The following is an 8,200-nucleotide window of genomic DNA, read 5'->3' on the forward strand; positions in this document are numbered from 1 at the left end:
TAAAATTTACAGGAGGCTTTTTTTTTTTTTTTTTTTTTTTTTTTTTTTTTTTTTTTTTTGGGAAATGGATGCACCTTGAGAGCATACTTTTAAGTGAAATAAATCAGATAAATCAGACACACATTGTGGCCAGGTGTGTTAGCACACACCCATGATCCCAGCATTAGGAAGCCTGAGGCATGAGAATTATGATGAGTTCAAGGCCATTGTGGACAATGTAGTGAGTTCAAAACCAGCCACGAGCCAGCAAGATAGCTCAGTTGTCTAAAGCTCCTGCTTAGGCAAGCTCAGGCAAGTGCAAAGGGACTGCGGTTCAATTCCCCAGCATCACATGCTGTAGTAGCCCTGCCCTCAGGGTGGGCTGAGCTGGCCACAAGAAAAAAAAAAAGACCAGCCCGGACTATATAGCAACCCCCTGTCTCAACAAAACAGCAAACAAAAAATAAATATCACATTGTTTTTCTTGTGTGAGAAACCAAAAGCACAAATAAGGACCAAAAAGGATGATAAATAAGAGAAAAAATAATTAAGATGTGTCATGGGGTCAATGAGATATTTCAGCGGACTAAAGCGCCTGCTCAGGCAAGGGCAGGGACCACGGTTCAGGCCCCAGCACCAGTGCCAGCCCCACCTCTAGGGTGGTCTGAACTGGCCAGAATCCAGCTGTAGTGGGGCATGCCTGTAATCCCACGGCTGGGGAGGCTGAAAGCAGGAGGATCACCACAAGTCCAAGCTGCATGGTGAGACCCTGCAACAACCAAACACATTTAAAAAAAAAAAAAGGTGTATGATGCACCACGTACCAACTCCCCATGAGGCATATAATCATTATGTACTGCACACAAGTACTAGTAACAGCTTTTTTAACAAAATTTTTGTTTTAATGTATTTAGTGCCGGGTCTACAGGGTCTCACAACACAGATCAGACTCGTGGCGATCCTCCTGTTTTCAGCCTCACTAGCGCTGGGATTATAAGCGCATGCCACCACACCCAGTCTCAATTGCCATCTCAGTGCGCCCTGGGGGCAGGGCCAGCACGGCAGCTGGGGAGAGCAACTCCTTCTGTACCCCTCCTGTCTCTCATGTGCTATTTATATTCCCCATTCTTTTTCCCCAGTAAATTTTCCTACTCTTAAAAAAGAAAAGCTGAGCCTGAGGGTGCACACCTATAATCCCAGCACTTAAGAAGCTGAGGCAGGAGGATCGCTGTGAATATAAACCCAGCCTGGGCTACATAGGAGCCCCTGTCTGGGGGTGGGGGGAAGAAGAAGTAACAATACCAGAAAGTGAATCAAAGATATGATGAAGGGGCTGGTGAGATGGCTCAGTGATCTAAAGCACCTACTTAGAACAAGCTTAGCAAAGCACAGGGACCGCGGTTCAATCCCCCAGCACCACATGCAAGCCAGCCCCGCCCCCTGGTGGGCTGAGCTGGCCACACACACACACACACACACACACACACACACACACACACACACAAATAAATAAAAAAGATATGATGAGATCAGTAGCTGCAAGAACTGTCTGAAAAAGTCTGAAAGCGGTATGAAAAGGAGAATAGCGACCTGCTATTTTTCCCAGCAAACGTCATAGAAGTGTTTGATTCTTTAAACTACACTATATGAATTTATAACTTTGATCCAAAGTAAAACTAAATTTAAAGTAAAGAAAAATACATCAAAGCCTGTTGGTTCAAGGCTGATCGTGACAGAAGCACAGGCCAGAGCCTTTTCCTTGTGAGGCAACACTAGGGATAGGCTGCCCTCAGGGTCACTTTATTCCTACCCATAGAAGCTGGGGAGCACTCCAGCATGAGTGGACCAGGCCAGGCTGGACCATGGCTCCCTCCCGCTCCTAACAGGGTAGGAGGTTCCAGATTCCCAGCTGCCACATAGGCGTAGTGCCCAGGGGCGGTGCTAGCCATAGCTTGCCTGTGTGGGGAAGAGACAAAGTGACGAAAAGCAGGCCACTTGGATGCCACTTTCTAATGGGAAGGCGAGGTAAGGGGAAACCGGCTTCCCTAGTGTTCATAGGAAAAAGTCAGAGTCAAAGAGGAAAAGGGGACTGCCCCACAATCACCCAGCAAGGTCCAACCAGCCGGAACTGTCCCTTGCCATATGACGTGAGTGCTACCAACACAGAGCTGGAGGCGGGCCACCCAGGGTCAAATTCCAGCTCCAGAATGCCTGCTTTCAGGGCTGGGAAAGGGAAAACACAGGCGATATGAGATGCCCTTCCTCTTTGGAGTCTGGAGACATTCAGACTCCTGGGGTTTGTCAGTAGGAACTGGACCAACTTAAGGGGACACTGCCAGCCAAGAATGGGATAGTGCCTCGGTTAGTGTGACTTACCTGGCATTGTAGAAGGAACTGTAGTCCCATTGCCACTGCTGAGGAAAAATGTCACATGAGAATGAAAGTTTCTTCTCACAGAGGAGATGATGGAATTAAAGAACTCATGGTTGGTAACACTGAGTGTAATAACTGGTTGGGAGAGGGTCATCGGTGGATGATGAAACACGACAGGACAGTTCATGGCATGTTAAAGCACTGCTTGAGGAATCCTTGTTGCACTGACACTGGTGGGGAGGAGTCTCTCATCGCATAGGTGAACAACTGCGTGGTGATCCTTATCAAAAGGCCTCAGTGTCTAGGGGTAAAATCCCAGCTCCACCACCTAGCAGTGTGATCAGAGCAAGTTGGGTGAGACCTGTTGGTGTCATCTGAGCAGTGCCAGGATTGAACAAATGCCTGACAGAGAAAGAGTAGTGTTTGATGGTTCTGTAACATAGTTTCAGATTTTTTTTTTTTTTCCTGAAAACTTTTTTAATCTGAATCTGGGAGCCTGAAGGCTCGGAGATTTGGAGCTTCTCAACTAGGACAGAGGGGCCTCATGTGTCCTGTCTGGGCCTTTCTAGGAGTCTGGTCCCAGGTGTCACCCTGGAGCTAGCTGAGGTCATAGGCTGAGCCTTCTGCCCACCCTTGGCCTGGATAATGCAGACTTGGGTGGGCCAGGTGGGTGGAGTCCCGAGACCTCTCTCCCACTGCTCCTCTCTGATCCCTAATTCTCTGATGAGGCACTAGAAGTGGCAGTCCGTGGGCAGCCCGGGCCCTATCCTACACCATGGTGGCTTCTGTCTAGGGCCTCCGTGGACCCCAGCACACTTTGGCTATAAATAAGTAGCTTCAAACAGGGCTGAGTGGTGAGGGAGCGGGACTGTGTCTGCTATACTTGCCTGTGAAGGTTTACATCCCTTCCCTGGGTGGGCAGGGAGGGCCAGCAGCCACGGTTTGCAGGGTGCTGGGCTGGAGCTCTGAGCACAGGCTGAGGCAAGGGGTCTCACAGGGCTGCATCTGTGGACCAGGATGCGGGGCTGTGTGGCCAAGGACAAGGAGGCCAGCATGGCGCTGGACACCCTCCACACCGGGGATTGAACTCAGGACCCTGTGCTTGCCAGGCAGGCACTTATTCCACCAAGTATCTCCCCGGCCCTACACATTGAGTCTTACTCTGGGTGAAAAAGGAAGTCAGGGAGGTTTAGAGCAGAGAACACCATTATCTGACGAGGGTTTGCTTTTTTTTTTTTTTTTGTACTGGGAATTGAACCAGGGTCCTTGGCATTGAGCAGCATCCTTAGTCCTTTTTTTCTTTCCTTTTTATGTTTGGGACAGAGTCTTTCTTCAGGGCTCAAATGTGGAATTCTCCTGCCTCCTCAGTCTCCCAAAGCGCTGGGATTACACGTGTACGTACACCCAAGGCTAGCTCTGACGTGTGTGTGTGTGTGTGTGTGTGTGTGTGTGTGTTGGTTTTTGTGGGGCAGGGTCTCGTTGTATAGTCCAGGCTGGCCTCAAGCTCATGGTGCTCCCTCTGTCTCAGCCTCCTGAGTGCTGGGCCTGCAGGGGTGAAACACCACACCAGCTGACTTGCATCTGAAAAGGACAGCCCTGCCCCCTACATGCAGTGGGGCAGATATTCCCACTGCCTTGTGGGACTGCTGCAAATGTCCAAGAGGAGACTGGTTGGACAGACACTTTGTACCAAAAGGCCCTCTGTGTAGCTACAGTGCTCAGGAGGAAGAGGCCGAGTGCTCAGTTCATTCCTATCCTACCGAGGGGGCAGGTAGTTGAGCCCAGGTGAGGACTGTCCTCTGCCCAGAGCCCTATGCTCTAGGGTTGACTTGGGCTCTGGGACTCAGCTCTAGGCGAGGCGCCATTTGACAGGCGGGTAGAGGATACAGCCTTCCAAGGGTGAGTGGGCCAGCAGCTGCGGCATAAGCATTTGGAGACCGCAGCATCAAGGAGCAGCTCCATCCCTGGTGTTGGGATCAGTGCTGGGTCCCTGCAGGAGTCAGATACTAGCAAAGATCAGGCTAGGGAGGGGTGGATCTGGGTGTCACATCATCTGTGGCTGGGTCAAGTTACAGATGAGGCTGGAGGGGAGGCCAGGGAGTTGGGCTGCTCAGTAACAAGGAAGGAGGAAGGGCAGGCACATCTTGGGTCTGACGCATGGAGAGGACCAGAGCAGGGGGGGCCCCTGTGCCTTCACACATGGGGACAGACAACATGAGGTCCTTTATAGAAACAGGAAGCCCTTGGTACAGTTGAGGAACAGAAAGCAGCACTCTGCGTCTTAGTGCTCAGTAGGCAAGGAGGAAAGCTGGGAAAGGCTTCCAGCGTCACTGATGACACAGGCTGGGGCTGGGTAGCGCAGGCCTGGGGCCTCAGGGGTGTTTCTCTAGCGAGGCAGTCATTGAGAATAGCGGGCAGCCCTTTATGTTGGGATCTAGGACTCAGATGCCCCACTTCAGTCAGTCCAAGGGAGGAATGGACCTTCTGTGTCACTCAAGCCCACTCCTGATTGGCTCAACTCTGCATGAGTGGGGTGTCGGTCCTTGCCAGGTAGTTTCTCCTGCATTGCCACAGCGGGTCTGCATCTGAGAGGGGCTAAGTGAACTGCACGAGCACCAGCCAGGGGGAGTAAATAGCAAACCAAGCCTCGGAGCCAGGTCTGCCTGCAGAGCCCAGTTTCTTAGCCATGTGGTCTGCCAACGCCCAGGGCCCTTATCCTCGACGGGGCTAGGTCATTAGGCAGACGGGACCCTTTCAGTCACGTCCCACCCCAGCACTCGGCCTCCCTGCAGTGATGCTGCTTCAGCCTTTCCTCAGATCCTCTGCCATCTGTGACTGTGACCAGCAGCGCACTACCTCCAGGTGAGGCCATTCTAGGCAGAGGGCAGCCGGCTGTTCGGAGCCGGGGCTCCAAGTGGAGTTACTTTCAGTGAATCTTTTATTTTCAGGGGCTGGGACTGAGCCCAGGGCCTTACTCATGCTAGGCAGGAGCCCTACCAGGAGCTCTCAGCCCCACTTTTTTGAATCTTAACTCTGCTTCTTACTAACATTCTGGTTTTTCCTCCGTAAATAGCAGCAGCACCTACTTCCTGTGTGGCTACACTAAGAAATTCGCTGCATTCGGGTTGCTGGGCAGGTGCTTAGTGTCAGCGGCTACGTCATCACAGCTTTCAGTGGCACTTTTCTGGGGTACGGATGTTGCTTTAGGTCTAGCTCTGCCCTGTTCAATACTATCTTCACCTATACCTGCCCGCAGGTTACCCCTGCTGTCCTGCCTTTCTTGATTTTCCTTTCCTCTGGGTGCCAGATTTTCTTTTCCCAAGCTCAGCTATTCACGCAAAGCCTGAGGTCCTGAGCCCTTACAGAGGCTCCAGCTGGTCAGGTGGGCGAGCTTCGGGCTCTGAGTGCACAGCTAGAGGTGGGGGTGGGGCTGGCAGCTTCAAAGACCCTCCTGCCCTTGCAAGCTGGCTTGTTTGCTCCCTGTTTCTCCAGTCCCTGGAATTGCATTTAGGTCCCTCCTGTTGTCTGCCCTGACTCTCTCATCTAGCTGGTAGTGAGGTCTTGGCTGAGTCACTTCATTTCCCTAAGCTTCAGTTTCCTCATCTGAAAAATAACAGTAGCCTGCAACTAATAGTAATCCTGCCTACCTCCCAGGGTATTGTGAGGATTGAGATACTGCACGTAACACACCCGGCAGACTGCCTATCACAGTAGGCATTTGGCATTAGTATTCAGGGCTCCTGTCTCACAGGGTACCTGCTAACCACATAGGATAGTTGAGTCCTGAAAATGTGGCTAGTCCAGTTTGAGTTACCATGTGTCAAGGGCACCGTGGAATTCAGTTTAGTGCAGAAAAGGTGAACCACCTTTGTGACAGTTTCTTTATGATGCTCATATGTTGCCCAGGGGCACACTCGGGGATCCCAGCCTGGGCAACTTAGTTGCTTAGTAAGACCCTGTCTCAAAAAAAAAAATTAAAAAGGTTGGAGATTGGGCTGGTGAGATGGCTCAGTGGTCTAAAGCACCTACTTAGAACAAGCATAGCAAAGCACTGGGACCGCGGTTCAATCCCCCAGCACCACATGCCAGCCAGCCCCGCCCCCTGGTGGGCTGAGCTGGCCACACACACACACACACACACACACACATAAATAAATAAATATAATAAAAATAAAGATGATGAGAAGGTTTAAAAAAAAAAGGTTGGAGATGTAACAATGTGAATCCTCAGTACTGTAAAATTAATTAATCATATGCTGATATAAAATATTTTAATATATTGGATTAAATATAATATAGACATATAAATATATCATTTTATTAATATGGCTACTATAATTTTTTTCTCTCTTTTTTTTGAGACAGGTTCTGACCATGCAGTCCAACTAGTGGCAATCCTCCTGCCTCAGCTTCCCAAGGGCTGGGATTACAGGTGTGTGTCATTATTGCCCAGCTCAGCTTATTTTTATTAGTCCATGTTTGCAGTACACAATTATCACATTCATTGTGGGGAGCTGCTGCACACACAGAACACATCTTAGTCCCTTTACCTCTCCTTTCCCTCCTCCCCCTGCCTTTCCTTTCTCTTGGAAAAGTTGCAGAATTAGACCTCAGGCATCAGCCCAGCAGGCAGCTTCCTGTTATACCTGTGCTGCCCCCTGGTGGCCATGGATGTGACATGCAAATCCCACTGCACCTGGGCTTGCTTCTGAGGCAGGACTTGGCTTCTTCCTCCTCTTCTTCTACCTCTTCTCCTTCTGTTCTCTTTTTGTTTTTTTGACACAAGGTGTCATTATGTTGTTCAGGCTGTGGTGTCATTATGTTGTTCAGGCTGTCCTTGAACTCACCATGTAGCCAAGGCTGGCCTCAAACTTCCAGCAATCCTCCTGCCTCAGCCTCCTGAGTACTGTGATTACAGGTGTGCTCCACCCCACCTGGCTACCGTCTTCTACTTAACCCTCTGCTGATGTGAGGAAGGGAGTCCTCACTTCCTCCTCTTCTGACTTTTTTTTTTTTTTTTTTTTTTGGTGGAACCGGGGATTGAACTCAGGCCCGTTTGCTTGCCAGGGAAGCGTTTATTCTACTGAGCCATCTCTGTGCCCCCTGACTTCTTCTTCTTCTTCTTTTTTTTTTTTTTCTGGTGGGGATTGAACTCAGGACCCTGTGCTTGCCAGGCAAGCGCTTATTCTACTGAGCTCCTAAATTTTACTTTGCAACAGAGCCTCTCTAAATTGTTAAATTGCCCAGGCTGGGCTTGAACTTGTGATTCTCCTGCCTCAGCCTCTCAGAGTGCTGCAGCTATAGGTGTCAACCACCATGAATGATTTAGAAAACTCTTCTTTATTTGTTGCTCAAATCTGTCTCTGTACAACTTCTACTCACTGCCCAACAAATGCCACACCACGTTAGAACACATAGCATGACTCCTGCATTTTCTCCAAGACAGAACGTGACTTACTGTGCCACTCACCATCTTCTCAGGCCACTGAAGATCATTACTGCTCCCTTGCTGCCACCTCAGGAAAGGCTTCCTTGATCCTGCACCCACAGACTGAGAATCATTGGTTCATTTAAAATATACCTGATTAGGGGTGCTGGGGAGATGGCTCAGTAGAATAAGCCCTCCCTGGCAAGTGCAAGAGCCTGAATTTAATCCCCGGATTATTTGTTTTTTTTTTTTTTTTTTTTTTTTTTTTGGTGGAACCGGGGATTGAACTGGCCCCAATCCCCGGTTCTGGAAACACACACACACACAATATTAGGGCCGGCCAAATAGCTCAGCAGATTAAAGCACCTGCAAGCAGGTGTGGGGGGCCAGGGGTTTGATCCCCAGGTCTGCCATGCTGGC

The sequence above is a fragment of the Octodon degus genome, unplaced genomic scaffold, assembly GCF_000260255.1.
Source record: "Octodon degus isolate 3935 unplaced genomic scaffold, OctDeg1.0 scaffold00040, whole genome shotgun sequence".
NCBI classification, from domain to species: Eukaryota; Metazoa; Chordata; class Mammalia; order Rodentia; family Octodontidae; genus Octodon; species Octodon degus.